We start from the raw sequence: 17,687 nt of genomic DNA, 5'->3' as shown, positions 1-17,687 counted from the left end.
TGTTTGCCAACCCACCCTCCCAAGTTCAGAGCCTGTTGGGCCACATTTAGTTGCCTCTTACAACCGGCAGTGAGTACCACGGGTGTTATTTTACCACCTCTACCCACAGGGGGACGACTATAATAAGAGAATTAATGAATTTAGATTAATTTAGACTTTTGTTGCTTAGCCCATATTAACGCCGGGCGTTGCTTACGTGGAAATATTGTTCATTCATGTTAACTGGCAATGTATTTTGTCATGATTGCCTTAAGGTGTGAAAATGCTTGGTCATCGGTCCATATTGACGTGAGAAATTGTGAAGATGATTATCATGAAGGAATAATAAGACAAGAGGGAGTCATGAAAGAAAGGACGACAAGATGCCCAAATATCATGGAGTTGGAAGGAAAATAAATACGAAGGCCTACAATATAGAAAGCTCATAAAATTGATCAACAATAACATTACATTGACCATTGTTTTTTATGTTCTTTGTGTCTTCTGCTGCCACTCATCTCCAATAGATGGTATTACTGCTGCATACCGAATATAACAGCCTGCCTGAATATTGGAGGGAAGTAGCTTGCGAGTTAGATCTCTCTCTTCTTTAGCATGCCATTCCTCTGGTTCATAAATTTTCTGATACTACAGGTATGTAACACACTGGTTCATCATAGGATTCCAGCTATTCAATCCCTACTCTGAGGCACTGATTGGAATGGGCAGTGTGCAATTTTAACAGAATAATGGCAGAGGAGTGTTTGCGACTGTCTGCGGCCTGGTCATTCCAGCTCTGGAACTTTGGAATTTTAGATTGGCAGCGTAGTACTGTTCTTTAAAAGTGAGAAAATTTGCAGTTTTTAATTTGATCTAGTATTTTATATGATAACATTGCTTTTAATCGTGACATCCCTACTGATGTCATTGTAATGAACTATGTTGACTTCAGTTGGGAAAAATCACAAAGAGAGTCTTTCTGAGAATTCTGTAGCGTAGCACGGGCACATCAGCTAGTTCAGCACTAAGTGTTGACTATCAATAATGGAAATGCATGTGGTAACTCTGGGAGCAGTGGAGAAAAGGGCACCGATGCGGCATGAACTTTATTGGTCTAAATGCATGCTGGCCGCTTTAGTGAAAAGTGTGTCATTGATTATTAGTACAGAATTTGAGTATGCTGCAGAACTCTTACATCCAAACCAATCAAGTTGGCTATGCGGTTTGAGTTATGAATCTCTGAGTTTGCTTTCTACTGTTAGCAGCCCTGAAGATGGTTTTCTTTGGTTTCCCATTTTCACACTAGGCAAATGCTGGGTTTGTACCTTAAATAATGTGGTTACATGCTTCCCTGTCCTGTTCCACCATTTCAATAAGACCTTTCTGTGTTGGTATGAGATAAAACCAGTAGCAAGAAAATACATTCCTGGAAAGCTCACACTCTCAGTCTTAAGAATACCATGAAAATAAGTATTTTTGAAAATGAGAATTGTTTTTAAATATCTGTTCAAATATTGATCATAGGTTTTGAGATTCATGCCAATTTTTTTTTTTTATATTTCAGAGGATATGTATATATCTCCCCCAGCCATTTTCTTTCTCACAGCATGTATAGTGTGAGAGAGATTGATGTTTTTATACTCGCAGGGTATAATGTTGTTTTTTTTTGTTTTTTTTTTGTTTTTTTTGTTTTTGCATCAGGGTAAGTTCACTTGGCAACAGTTGAAAATGAAGGAGCAGAGTCCCCCAGTGTGTTCTGAAAGTCGGCATGAATTTCCTTTGCTTTCATACCTTTCTTTACAAAGTATTTAATCACTGCTCGAATCTGTTTTTTTCCATTGTCACAAATCACTACGCAGGAACAACAACAAAGAGTCGTCACTACCACACTCTTGCAGCTAGAGCACTGACGCGCCACGTGTTCACTCACAAAGGATGTGTGATTATTGCGCGGGAACCTCGTTGCTCTAGCACTGACATCTAGCGGTGATTTTTTTCAAAATGGCGCCCTGTAATGACGACGTAGTGTTTTATTCTCCGAGTAAATGAACCGTAAAATGTGACGAAAAGTGCGGAAAATGTCGAAGATTAGTGAAAAATGGAATGTTGTGTGATTCATGTGATCGATGGTGGCATTATAAGTGCGGAAATTGCCCTAGAGACGTAAAAACTAATGAAAATATTGACTGGATTTGTGAGCAGTGTGTTCGGAATGTTGTTGTTGGGGACGGCGTTGACGGAGCACCGAAAACAGTCGATGAGGAGTATAAAAGTGCATTAGAAATTATAAACATCCTAAAAAAGGACAATGAGACTCTTAAAGTTGAAAATCAAGAATTAAAAGAAAGACTGCGATCGCTAGAATTTGGGACTGACCATTCTTCGAGTGATATACCGGTACAAGTAACAAACTCGAGCACGTGGTGTCAAGTAGTTCGTGGATGGCCGGCTAAGAAGAAATCTACAACTGAATTTCCGGAAATAAACATCAGAAATAGGTTTTCTGCCCTAAATAATTTAACTCTGGAAGAAAGTGATCGCGCGCGTGAAACCAAATCATCGCGATCCGCTGCCGTTGCCGTGCCGAGTTTAAAATTTAGGCCTAGAATTCAGGTTCAAGACCCAGTTAGGCCTAAATCAGCGAAGGTAGCTGTGTTTGGTGATAGCCAAGGAAGGGGAATTGCGGGAGTGATTAACGACGAGAATATAGCAGCAACCGGAGAAATATATCCAGGAGCTTCTAACAGCAGTGTTGTGGAAAACGTAGAAGCAGCAACTAGGAACTTCGGGAGCGGCGATGCAGTGCTTATCATCGGTGGGACGAACGACGTAGCTCACGACGACGCCAAGAATGTAAGATCACAAGTTAAACATACACTAGGGAAGCTGACCCACACTAACGTTTTTGTAGTGAACGTGCCCCACAGGCATGATTTGAGTAGAGACTCATGTGTGAACATTGAAGTGAACAAGGTCAATACAGATACTGTTAAAATTTGTAAACATTTTCGGAATACTCAGGTTATTGAATGCAGCAGTTTTGAGAGATACTGTTATACAAAACATGGCCTCCATCTAAACAATTCAGGTAAACGAAAGATAGCAAATATTGTTCTAGATTTTATTAATCTTAAGATATGTACTGTAAAACAGGTAACTCCCATGAGTTATAATACTGACCAGGAAAACTAGTAGAAAGAGCCAGCTGTACTTCAAGCTGGCTCAGTCAACTAGAAAAAGAAACTCAGGATAGTAAGGAATTTCAAGTTACCCAGTTGCAACAGTCAAGTTTTAGGGAGGAAGGGGGTCTGAGATTGCTCTTGGTAAACTGTCAAAGTGTAGTAAATAAACAATTAAAATTCGGTACATTGATGGAATCTTATGAGACTGATGTGGTGATAGGAGTGGAATCGTGGTTGAAAGAAGGGGTGGGTAATAGAGAAGTATTTCCGGAAGGGTACACAGTTTATCGTAGAGACCGAGGAGATAAAAAGGGAGGGAGGGGGGGTGTTTATTCTGATGAAGGAAACTTACTGTTCACATGAATGGTTTACCGATGAAAGGGATGAAATATTAGGGATAAAATTAGTTTGTGATAATATGAAGGAGGTGGGAATTATAGGAACATACAGGCCTGGAAGAGAGGAAAGAGACATGGAAATCTTTGAGAAAATAATAGATTATACTCGTAAAAACAATAATAATGATATGGTAATAATTGGGGGAGATCTAAATTTGCCTGAAGTTGAATGGAATGGAGCTGCAAGTGAAGCCCATGAACAGAAACTGGCAAATAAGTTAATTTGGGAGGGAGGATTTACACAAGTAGTACAAGAACCGACTCGTCTCAATAACTTACTAGATGTATTCTTGGTTAAACCATGGGAAATTGTTGATAAAACTGAGGTAATTGAAGGAATAGGAGACCATAAGGCTGTAATAATGGATGTAGGACTCGTACCAAAAAGGCTTAATAAGAGGGTTACACAAGACAAGAAATTGTACAGAAAAACTAAGGTTGATGAATTTGGGACTTACTTTAAATCACAATTGAGTTGTTGGATAAGTGAAGGGAGTAACGTGGATACACTTTGGGCTAAGTGTAAAGGAATCATTTGGGAAGGAGAGAAGAGATTTGTACCTGTTAAGAAGGGTAAAATGACCTCAGACCCTGTTTATTATACAAGGGAAATAAGAAAATTAAAAAGAAAATGTAGAATAGTAAACAGGAAAATCAAAGAGGGTAGGGAGAGTAGAGAAACTAGAAAACAGCTAATGAGGGAACTGAATAGAGTGAAAAAGGAAGCAAAAGAGAATTATATGAATGGCATACTTTAAGAGGGTAATGACCACAAAGGGAAATGGAAAAAGCTGTATTCATATATCAGGAATCAAAAAGGAAAAGGATTCCAAATTCCTACAATGGTGGGAGAACGGGCTGAACACTATTTAACAGATACTGAAAAAGCAAACCTATTTAGTAGGGAATTTAGAGATTCAGTAGATGATTGTCAAGAGTTGGAAACCGAAACAGAAGATAGAGAGGGAGAGAGACAGAGGGAAACAAGAAGCTTCTCATTCACAAACGAAGATATTTTCAGAGAAGTCCAACTGCCTCAGCAAGGAAAAGCAGCAGGAAGTGATCAAATTACTGGGGAGGTATTAAAGACAATGGGGTGGTACATAGTCCCTTATTTAAAATTTCTCTTTGACTATGTCATAAATAATAGTGTAATACCAAAGGGATGGAAGGAATCTATAATAATACCAATTTATAAAGGAAAGGGTGATGAAAGGAAACCAGAGAACTACAGACCAATCAGCCTGACCTGTATAGTTTGTAAAATACTGCAGAGTTTAATATCGAAGTACATCAGAGGGATATGTGATGATAAAAATTGGTTCATGAGGAGCCAGTATGGATTTAGAAAGAAATTTTCTTGTGAGGCACAACTGGTGGGATTTCAGCAGGACATATCAGATCAGTTGGATTCAGGAGGTCAGTTAGATTGCATAGCCATAGATCTTTCCAAAGCCTTTGATAGAGTGGAACACGGAATATTATTAAAGAAATTGGAGGGAATAGGATTGGACGTAAGGGTTACACGTTGGATAAAAACATTTCTAAATTCAAGGGTTCAGAAAGTCAAAGTAGGAAATAATGTATCTCAGGAAGAGAAAGTTTGGAAGGGAATTGCACAGGGTAGTATAATCGGTCTGTTACTTTTCTTAATATACGCAAATGATTTAGGGAACAATATAACATCGAAAATAAGATTGTATGCAGATGACATAATTGTTTATAGGGAAATAAACAACATTGAGGATTATTCAGAATTACAAAGGGACCTTGAAATTATCCAACAATGGGTTGAAGAAAATAATATGAAGGTTAATGGAGGCAAATCAACTGTTACAACTTTTACAAACAGGAGCTTTAAAACTGAATTTGAATATACTTTGGATGAGGTAGTTATCCCAAAAGATGGCGAGTGCAAATACTTAGGTGTGAGATTTGAAAGTAATTTGCACTGGAAGGGTCATATTGATGACATTGTTGGGAAAGCATACAGATCGTTACATGTCATAATGAGGCTACTTAAAGGATGCAACAAAGAATTAAAAGAAAAAAGTTACTTGAGTATGGTTCGTCCATTATTGGAATATGCAAACAGTGTTTGGGATCCTCACCAAGAATACCTAATAAAAGAAATAGATAGTGTGCAGAGGAAAGCAGCAAGATTTGTAACAGGGGATTTCAGGAGAGAGAGTAGTGTATCAGAAATGTTGAAGGAACTTGGGTGGGAAACTTTAAGTAAGAGAAGGGAGAAAACTAGAATTATAGGATTATATAGAGCCTATACAGGAGAAGAAGCATGGGGAGATATCCGTGAGAGGCTTCAGTTGGAAAATAATTATATCGGCAGGACTGACCACAAATATAAAATTAGAAGGAATTTTAGCAGAAGCGATTGGGGTAAATTTTTATTCATTGGGAAGGGTGTGAAGGAGTGGAACAGTTTACCAGGGGTAGTGTTTGATCCTTTTCCAAAATCTGTACAGATATTCAAGAAGAGAATAAACAGCAACAGAGAAAATAAATGAAGTGTTAGAGGGCATTTGACCAGTGCAGGTTATTGTAAATAAAAAAATGTGTGTGAATAAATTAATTCCATCCCCTGGTCTAAGGAGTTTGGACAGCCAAAGTAGGGGACTGCCTGTAGGGGTGAAGTACAGTGGGGACTTCGAGGGCCCTGGGACCGCTACGGTAGCTGTGAAGGCCCTTCAGGAACTCTGAAAAGTGGTGGCAAAAGGGGCTCTGGTTAAGAGGCAACAGGTCGTTATGCTACTTAGGATCCAGAACGGGTTAAAAAAAAAAAAAAAAAAAAGTAAATAAATAAATATACCAGTTGTATAGTACCATTTGAAGTAATTCCACATACTGTATATCAGTTAACTATATTTGTAAGTAGTACAGGAAATATTATAAGTAGAATTTTGTAAACAATATAAATTTATTATCAATGAGCTGTGTGTTTAACAGAAAACATTGTTAGCGTAAATTGTATAATATTGTATTATAGGAAAATTTTCTTCTCTTGTTAATTTAATATTTAGTACTTGACAATAATGTATTTTAGTGTACCATTTGCCACCGAGGTAGACCCCTCATTTACAAATAAAGAGATTTTGATTTGATTTGATTTGATTCCGAGAAACTATCAAACCGTCCTCGTAGGGTATAATGTTGTTTTGGTGTTTTTTTTTTTTTTGCATCAGGGTAAGTTACAATTTCATATCTATACGCTGTACTTTTTTCTTATACCATCTAATTGAACCAAGCTCAATCATCATCCTGTCACTACCTCTGTGTATGCCAAAAATAATTACTTAAATCATTGTGGTATTTGTTTATGTGTGAACATGTAAAAGAAATTTTAACCACTTGTAGCAGTGGTAATAGTAAAGAAATACACTTAGAGTACAAGATATGGTTATATTAAAAATCCACTAGAGGTATCAACAAAATCTAATGAATAATTTTTTGCCAGGCTGAGTGACTTAGACGGTTGAGGCGCTGGCTTTCTGGCCCCAACTTGGGTGGTTTGATCCTGGCTCAGTCCGGTGGTATTCGAAGGTGTTCAAATAGGTCAGCCTCGTGTCGGCAGATTTACTGGCACGGAAAAGAACTCCTGCGGGACAAAATTCTGGCACCTCGGCATCTCCGAAAACCGTAAAAGAGTTAGTGGGGCATAAATCAAATAACATTATTATTAATTAATATTTCACCTGTAATGACAGAACCCAGCTACTAAGATTCCAGGTAAAATCTCTCTTGATTTAGGAACAGGGCCATGTAGTTCTTAACTTTTACACCCTACCAATAATATAGAGTATTAAATGCAATGAGAAAATTGAAAAATACTGGTAGCTGTAACTGTTATGGTATATGCATCAACCTAATCAAGAAATTGGCTCTATATCAAGTCCTGTATATTACACAGTTTATAAACAAATCTTTTAGTAAGGGTGCAGTCCCCGAACTTTGAAAGTTGCCAAAATAATACCAATATGTAAAGAATCAGATACATTCTATGTAAATAATTTCTGTACTTCCTATGTTATCCAGAATTTTAGTGAACTTTATTAAAGAAAGATTGCCAAGCATTTTACTTTAAAAAGAATTATTTTTACAGATATCAGTATAGGATTTTACCAAATTCTACATAAAACTTAATGATGTGGTAGAAAATATATATTACATACCATAGGAAAGGCTGGATTATCCTCGTGCTCAGGCTGTTGATCTATATTAGACAAACATTCAGCTTTAAGTACAAGGCACTCTGGAAGTACATGATAATACGTCAATTCAAGGTTGTGAACAATGTGTTGCTTGCGACTGTTTCATTAAATTTTTTATGAGGTTCCGTTATCTGCACCAGGAATATCTCAATGTTTTTATGGGTATTTAGTTCAAATTCATAATTACCTTTAACAATTATTTTTATGTCCTTTTCAATCCCTAAAAAGTTGATTATTGTTATAAATGTGTTGCGCAAAAATTGAATATTTGTTGCACTTTGTCCTGAAATGTTTTTGATATCGTTGATTTAAGGCTCGGCAGGTGAGCCTATATACTCGTGAATTGGTGTAGACATGGTTTTTGTTGATACTGTGTGCATGGATTTAGACCTCATAGGTCAACTGTAGACCTCACTTTTGCCACCAAATTGCTCTATGAGAAGTATTAGGAGAAAGGTAAAACATTTATAACTTTTTTCTGGACATCAAGAAAGCATATGACCATGTACCACACAGGCATATATGGGAATGTTTGAGACATAAGCAAGTGCCTGATGACATCATAGCATGGGTACAATGATTATATGATGAAACCAAGTGTTGTGTCCTGGTCCAGGATGGAAGGTCAGGTTGGTTTGAAATGAAGAGTGGAGTCCAGCAAGGAAATTGTCTTTCACCACTTCTCTTCATAATCATAATGGAGGAAGTTTCAAAAGCGGTTAAAAGAAAGGATCCAACAACTGATGCCCTGGTTTTTGCTGATGTAATGGTCTCAAAATCAGCAAAACGAAGACAGTTGGCTTGGTGATGAGTAGAAACCCTCCAACTGTTCATCTAAGAATTGGAGATGAGGAGATGGATATTGTTGACAACTTCCAGTATTTAGGTAGTGTTATGTTATCAGACAATACCATACATCAAGAGATTAGCAACATAATACACAAAGCTTCCAAAATTCTATCACACTGTACGTCAAATACTTTGGTATGAAACATTTCTGTTAGTTTCCAAGATCAGCTTGAACAAAATATATCTAGTACCTACTGGACCAACAAAGAGTAATCTTCAGGCAACAGAAATGAAGTTCCTCCGTTCTTGTCTACAAAAAACAAAAATGGATAAAATAAGGAATGTGGATATCCGGCAACAGCTTGGATTGGAAAGAAGCTTGCTGGAGACTAGAAGTGAAGAGATTGCAATGGTATGGTCACATGAAAAGAATGGACTCTCACAGGACTCCTTGAACATACTTTCACCACAATGTTCCTGGGAAGAGACCAAGAGGAAGACCTTGCGATGTTTGGGAAAAACAGATATTAAAGGACCTTGAAATTACAGATATGAACTGGCGTCTCATATATGAGCAGCATCTGTGGTTGGATAGGACAAAATGTAGGAGGCTCGTACACAACCGCGCCCGGCTTGCTAGAGCGAAGAAATGATGATGATGATGATGATGACTGTGTGGATTATATATGTGTTCTGATATTTTATTTCTGGTTCTAAATGCTGTTTTGAGTTGAAATTTCCTAAATATATTAGCAATTTTAAAAACTTGATTTCCAAATGCATAAATGTTACAAATGGACTATGTTCAGAGATTTCCTTTCTTCTCTCAGGGTTTTTCTTTTTTTTCCTCCATTTTCTTTTTTACGCATAATTTTGTTTATCATTTCTGGGCTGTAGCCATTTGCTTTAGTAATTTATTTTTATTATTCTAATTTCTTTCAGTTTGTTTTCATTACTCATGTGAATTTTTAAGAATCTATTTTTTTTTACAACTTGCTTTACGTCATACCGACACAGATAGGTCATATTGCGATGATGGGACAGGAAAGGGCTAAGAGTAGGAAGGAAGCGGCCGTGGCCTTAATTAAGGTACAGCCCCAACATTTGCCTGGTGTGAAAATGGAAAACCACGGAAAACCATCTTCAGTGTTGCCGACAATGTGGTTCGAACCCACAATCTCCCGAATACTGGATACTGGCCGTACTTATGCGACTGCAGCTATCGAACTCGGTTAAGAATCTATTAATATAGCTGTTGTAAGCTGCTTGTTTGTGAGTTATTGGATTGTTGGGAGCTTTTGTTGATGGTTTTGATGGACTGTGTGGGTTTCCTAAAAATATCAAAATCTATTCTATTGTTTCTTTTTTTGTTAATGTGAGGTCCAAGAAATATAACTTTTATCTATTTTGTGTTTCCGTTGTGAATTTGATGTTCATAAGTGGTGGATGAAAACCTTGGGATTTGATGTTGGTTTCACTTGTGCTGGTCAACCGATTATATTAATAAAACGCATTTGCTTTTTGCAGAACATGATAGTCTAATTACCACTTTAGTAGAAACAGAAATGGCAGTCAATAAATTACCCTTAGATAAACAGGAAGAGATAAAATACGTTACTGGTATGAAAAATAAACAAGTATTTAATAAGAAAGTTAAAAACCTCAAAGAAAAATTAAAGGTTAAGGATCTAATAGCAACTGAATCTGATAAAGGGAATGCAATAATGGAGAGGAACGATCATATTAATAAAATGCCTTCGTTTTTTGCGGAAAACAAATTTGACGTAATCAGGAAGAATCCCTTAAATAACCTGCAAAATGAATGAAAACCAATAGTCAATAATAGTACTTTCCTTTTGAATGAATTTGAAAAGAAAAAACTCATTGGGATGAACCCTAGGTTACCCGTAGTGAAATCGTTACCAAACTTTGATAAGGATAACACCCCTATATGACCTATTATCAATTCTAGGGGTAGCCCAACGTACAAATTATCTCAATTTATTCAAGATTTCCTTAGTACACATTATCACCACCAAACAAATACAATGATAAAAAACTCCATAGAACTTTGCGAAAGAATAAAACATATAAAGGTACCAGAACACCACAAGATCCTTTCTATTGACGTCGTCAATATGTATGCCAATATACCCATTAAAACCATTATAAAGTTAATACGGAATAATTTAACCAAATTCAGTAAATTAAGCATTTTTTTTTTTTGCTAGGGGCTTTACGTTGCACCGACACAGATAGGTCTTATGGCGACGATGGGATGGAAAAGGCCTAGGAGTTGGAAGGAAGCAGCCGTGGCCTTAATTAAGGTACAGCCCCAGCATTTGCCTGGTGTGAAAATGGGAAATTAAGCATTAGTGAAATAGATGAGTTCATAGGTCTATTAAAATTCTCTTTAAGTAATAATTATTTCATTTTTGAGAATAAAATCTACCAACAGACAGGTTTACCTAAGGGAGCACCGACCTCGCGTATTTTGGCTAACATATATATAGAGCACTTAGAACACACAAACATCATAGATAAGATTAAAGCTATAAAATACTGTACACATTACGTCGACAATGTGCTAGCCATCATAGATAGCAGCGTTAACGAAGAAAATGGAAATTTTAGAACTACTCAACAATTTAGATCAGAATATTAAATTCATTATGGAAACAGAGAACAATAACTCGCTTTAATTATTTAGACATAACACTATCACGTCGTAAGAACAATCATCTGGCATTTAACATTTACCGGAACCCACTTACACTGCTAACACCATTAAACAAAATACAATACATCCTGAAACTCACAAAAAAGCTGCTTACAATACCATGTTAGAAAGAGCTTTAAAAATATCGCTCTGAAAGAAAAATTTGGAAAAAGAAAAGACCATCCGCGAAATAGCTTCGAACAACGGATTCAGCACAAAATTTATAAATAAACTCATTAATAAACATACTAACAAGTCCACAACTACTTTAACGAAAGAGTCAAAAACGAAAGAAAAATATGCCACATTCACATTTAGCAATAATAATATACACATATCACCAACGTCCTAAAAGAACAGAACCTAAAAATTGCTTTCAAAACCAGTAACACTAATGAAAGAATATTATTTAACTCTTGCACAGTAAATACTAGTAATAAATACACATTCTGGGGTATATAAACTGGAATGTGAGGGATGTGGGTCAAGTTACGTCGGACAAACTGGTAGGAACTTCCTCATAAGATATACAGAATATCGGAACGCTTTAAAATATAATTGTTTCTCTGCCAAGAGTAACCATTACAAAGACTATGATCACAATTATACAACAATAGATCAAGATCTAAAAATTCTACAACCTGAACAAAAAGGTCCACAACTCATCATTTTAGAGAATTTTTACATCAGTATGGATCAGTATAAGAACCCAGCCCTCAACTTAAATGAGACAAATTAAAAAAAAGAGAACATAATATGGGAAACATTTATTCCAATCATTTGCAATAAAAAGCAGGAATATAAGAACTCACAATTATTACACTTGGATTCAGTCACCGCCCCCATTATTCCGCAAACTCCCATTCTCCCACAGGCCCTGCCCCATTTCCCCACTCCACTTCCTTGCAGCAACACATTTTGGGTCTCAACTGCGGGAGCAAGTCAGTCAAGGGCTGGACTCCATAATCAGAAACATGGCTGATACAAGAGGGCCACGTAACGTAAGTTAATTTTCGTTCTTCATAACTTAATCTAAATGTTTTTCCTGTTAGTCACCACTTTTCAACCTTAATTAGATTCGTATTATCCATTTTACAGACTAAAATCAGACGGTTCAACTTCAATAATGCTTATGTATATTAGCCCAGGTCGGAACACAAAAACTAAGCCAACAGTATACATATACCAGTTGAACCACACCAAAGGACAACAAAAGGCATTAAACAGAAGGACTTCCAGCTTAAGACTGTTTTAATGATCAACGTTTCACAGTTTTTTTAAACTTTAATAATGCTTTTTAAAAACTTTTTAACATTTCGTTTTGTGTGCTTCCTATGTTTCTAATGCATCATACATGTCTTACTGAGGATGACCCAATGCCGGGTCGAAACATGTCTATTTATGTGTGAATTTTAGTCTTAATTGGATGTAAAAATATATAGTATTGACTAGGAGGATTAAAAAAAGTTTTGTACAATTTTGCAAGAAGTTCAACTGTCACTACGGATTCAACAAAGAGCTTCGTAGTCTGTAGTGTGTCAAAAGTAACGTATATTGATCAGCTTTGTATTAGTTCTAATTATGAAACAAAGATGACAGGAAAGTATACAACTTCTCATTTTATAAGGTGGAAAAAATCCCAGAAAACAGCAGTGATGCTTGTGTAATAGGCGTTCCTAACTTCTGCCTGCACCAGCCGTTCGTGGCATGTCAGACTGGCTGATTGAGTATAGTCCACCGGACATACAATTAACTTTGAACTGGCTTGAGGGGTTTTACTGGTTCATCAGTTACCTTAGAGACAGAGAACAGTTTCCTGCAATAATATAAACAGTACCCTGCTGTTTATAACAATTGGTCTACTTCAAGTGTCAGTGCTAGGGCCTGTTATTTTTCTTGTATTCACAAATGATACAGGATCACGGAAATTGTATGGACAATGGTCTATTTTTTTAATGATAACACTAACATATTTTACATGGATACTTGTAAGGATAACCTTGAAATGATGATGTCTGATGTTATTTTACTTCGGTCATGGCTTAAAAATCCCGTGGTGTAGGGGGAGCATGCCTACCTCTTACCCGGAGGGCCCGGGTTCGATTCCCGACCAGGTTAGGGATTTTTACCTGCACCTGAGGGCTGGTTCGAGGTCCACTCAGGCTACGTGATTAGAATTGAGGAGCTATCTGACAGCGAGATGGCGGCCCCGGTCTTGAAAGCCAGGAATAACGGCCGAGAGGATTCGTCGTGCTGACCACACGACACCTCGTCGCTCGGTCGCTTGGTAGGCCAAGGCCCTTCAAGGGCTGTAGTGCCATGGAGGGGGGGGGGGGGTTTCATGGCTAAATATAAAACCATGTACAAAGGTAATCTTTCATAAACCAGCGTACAGGCTTTCTCTTGAACTAATGCTTAAAATTTTAAACTAGGTATAAATTACCTAGAGTTTGGGCTACAGAGTTTTTGGCAAACAAATTACTCTCCTGGAATGATCAGGTACAGCTGATCTGCAGTAAAGTTACACTAGCTCTTGACGTTCTTAATAGACTGAAATACAAACTGACTAACAAATTATTCAAGAGCATTTATCATGCTCTTGTTCAAAGTCATAGACTATATATGGTACATATTTGGGCATGTTTTTTTTAACAATTGGCTTTACATCGCACTGACACAGATAGGTCTTATGGTGATGATGGGATAGGGAAGGGAGAGGAGTGGGAAGGAAGTGGCTGTGGCCTTAATTAAGGTACAGCGCCAGTATTTGTCTGGTGTGAAAATTGGGAAATCATGGAAAACCATCTTCAGGGCTGCTGACAGTGGGGTTCAAACCCACTATCTCCCGGATGCAACCTCAAAGCGGCACGGCCAACTTGCCCGGTGGGCATGTTGTAGTAAATAATCATTTGAGACTGTGGAAATTCTAGGCAGGGGGCATTAAAAGAACTTTTCAAGCTACTTACTTTGACATCAACAGCGTTCCTGTATAAACATAGTGGTGTTCTTCCACTTGAGGCTTTACATGAAAATGTTTCAGCTGTGGTTATCTATAAACGAAGAAATAAATTGACTCGTTCTTACACTATATGTGTGACCAATTTTGGCATTCTTTCATGCAATACTACAGGTACAAATGAAAATTCTCATTGGTGCATTTAACATGATTAATTATGGCAGAAAATCCATATGGCACTACGTGTGTATAACTCACTTCCTGAACATATTCAACTGGCTGTTTCATTTCTCTTATTTAAACAGAAGCCCGTAAAACATTTACTTAAGATGATTGATTGATTGATTGTTACTATGCCACTGTTTGTTCTCTTAAATCTGCTACTTGTATCCATAAAATACATTTTTCCTATATAACCGATATTACTAGTTTTCCGTTTTATTTCCTTGTAAAACATCAAATTACTTAAGATATTTTGAAAAAAACCTGTTATCTTAATTCCACTAAGTTACTTGTATATTTTAAATGTATTGAATCAGTGCTCATTCATTTGTTTAATGGTGGTGCACATTCTGCTCAGAGAAACTTCAGTTCAGAACCAGATGGGCTGTTTATTAAATACACTGTTGTGCAAAACTTAAGGACGAAGGTAACTTTCTCATGTTGTGTCACTGCGAAGTAACATAGCTCGATGAAACTTGAACCATACATAGGAAGAACTGCTACAGTATGGTAGGGTAGGCATCTGAAAGGAATGTTTAGTGAGACGAACAAAAATGACACTTTATATACATTAAATTACACGTGAATCACTGCGACTCATGATGGTCCCCTGGACGTCGCAAAAGAAGGGCATGGTTCTTAAAAGTGTGTGTGTGTGATCACCACGGACAGTGATGCATGCTCTGCAACATGTTCCCATGCTGGCCACAAGGTTGGTAAGGAGTTCTTGTGGTAGGGCGTTCCATTCCTCCACCAGCGTGGTCGACAATTGCTGGATGGTCATTGGTGCATGTGGATGTGCTGCAATACATCTGTTCAGCATGTCACATGTGCTTGATGGGACTTTAGCTGGGGGGGGAGCAGGCCAGTCCATTCTCCGAATATCCTCGCATTCTAAAAGTTCCTCCACCTGCGCTGTTCGATGTGGTAGTGCATTGACATCCATAAAAATGAAGTCGGGGCCGAATGCACCCCTGAAAAGATGCACATGAAGAGGAAGTACACTGTCACAATAACGTTGACCAGTGTGTGTGCCCGTTCGAAGATTTGGAGGTTGGTACGTCCAAGCAACATTTTGCCTCCCCACACCATAAATAACACTTAGATCACCAAAATGTTCATGTTTGACAATGTTCCTGGGTGTATTAGGTGTTCCCACCTCTCGCCAGATGAGGGTGCATCTAGAATCACTGCTCAGACTGAATCTGCTGTCATCTGAGAAGACCCCCTGTGGATGGGGAACACAAAGAATACACCCACGGTATCCCCTGCCTGTCGTAAGAGGCAGCTAAAACAGGCGACCAAGGGATGATGAATTTTGAACCATGAGAATACTTGTGATTACCACCATTATGTGCGGAACACTATGGGTGACGTAACTTGCGACTAGTACCACTTTGCGAGAAAAACTAAGGGTCTCCGTTGCATAGGAGCAGTACCATTATGCCATAAACACTACTGGTTTGGGCGTTGTATGTGATAATGGTCATCATGTGCATTCCATCGGTCGGTGTTCAGAATGGGTCTTCATTATCTGTAAGTAGTACCACTTTATGAGAAACACCATAGGTGTACGTTGCCTGTGATTGGTGGTACAACGTGAGAAACACCATGGGTTTGACGGGCGCTCGTGATTAGTACCACTATGTGAGTAAAACCATGCGTCTGCATTGCCTGAGAGTAGTGGTACCATCATGTGAGGAACACCATGTGTTCGTGTTGCCTGTGGGCGTTGCCATAATGTGTGATACACCATGCGTCTACATTGCCTATGATTAGTACCACTATATGAGCAACACCATCAGTATACGTGGCCTGTGCTTAATTCCACTAAGTGAGGAACGCCACGGGAACACCGGCACCTGTGATTAGTCCCGCTATGTAAGGAACAGCACGGGTCTGCATTGCTTGTGAGTAGTACCCTTATGTGCGAAACACCACAGGTTTGTGTTACCTGTGTCTGGCTGCATGGCTAAGTGGTTAGTGTGCTGGCCTTTGGTCACAGGGGTCCCGGGTTTGATTCCCGGCAGGGTCGGGAATTTTAACCATCATTGGTTAATTTCGCTGGCACAGGGGCTGGGTGTATGTGTCGTCTTCATCATCATATCATCATCCTCATCACGACGCGCAGGTCGCCTACGGGCGTAGAATCGAAAGACATGCACCAGGCGAGCTGAACATGTCCTCGGACACTTCCGGCACTCAAAGCCATACGCCATTTCATTTGTGTTACCTGTGAGTGGTGCCATTGTGTGTGACATTCCATGGGTCTACATTTCCTGTGATTAGTACCACCATGCAAGAAACACCATGAGTCTGCGTTACCTGTGATTCCTACCACTATAGGAGGAACACCATGGTTCTGCTTTACCAGTGGTTATTACCATTATGAGGGGCCGGTGACCTTTATTTCGGACCCCTTCAGATAATAAGCACCATCTTGGTAATTTAAGGCACTGTGAATTGGATTCACTGATTGTTTTTGTTTCACGATAATTTTTTCATTGTGGCTAGTATCCAGTATTTGGGAGACGGTAGGTTCGAATCCCACTGTCGGCAGCCCTGAAAATGGTTTTCCGTGGTTTCCCATTTTCACACCAGGAAAATTCTGGGGCTGTACCTTAATTAAGGCCACGGCTGCTTCCTTCCCACTCCTAGGCCTTTCCTATCCGATCGTCGCCATAAGACCTATCTGTGTCGGTGCGACAAAAAGCCACTAGCAAAAAAAAAAAAACCCAAACAAAAACATACCATGTGAGAAGAGCACGCGACCCCACTCCTCGTCGGTCCAGACCTAATGCTCCTGGCACCAATGCAAATGGTGCCACCATTGTGCGGGTGCCAATGGAACACGTCATAATGGTCGCAGGGCAAACAGACCACCCCGCCGTGCCACTGTGAAGCGTAGGATTGCGTGTTTTGCAGTGCTGTTAAATGTGGTTGCAATTGCACCCGCTGTTTGACGCGAGTCTCTTCCTGCCTGTTGCACAAGGTAGTGGTCATTTGCTGCTGTAGTAGACCGTGGTCGACCCTCTCCTCTCCTTTGGACAGTAGTGCCTATGGTTCGGAATGCTCTCCATGTACGTGAAACAATGCTGTGAGCAATTTCGAACTCCTGGGCTACACTCGTCACACTTTGTCCTTCTTCCAGTTTCCTGATGATTGTTCCCTGTATGAAGTAATCCAAAGGTTGTCTCCGGGCCATGTTGTAATGAA

General features: G+C 38.7%; 1 protein-coding gene across 3 annotated transcripts in view; it reads left to right on the top strand.

Moving 5' to 3' along the window:
- The window catches only part of LOC136864297 (E3 ubiquitin-protein ligase Hakai), a 232,004-nt gene that overhangs the window by 137,323 nt on the left and 76,994 nt on the right, over positions 1-17,687 (top strand). The window lies entirely within an intron of this gene.

Source organism: Anabrus simplex, chromosome 2 (genome assembly GCF_040414725.1).
Source record: "Anabrus simplex isolate iqAnaSimp1 chromosome 2, ASM4041472v1, whole genome shotgun sequence".
Lineage (NCBI taxonomy): Eukaryota > Metazoa > Arthropoda > Insecta > Orthoptera > Tettigoniidae > Anabrus > Anabrus simplex.
This window is presented reverse-complemented; position numbering and strand designations above follow the sequence as displayed.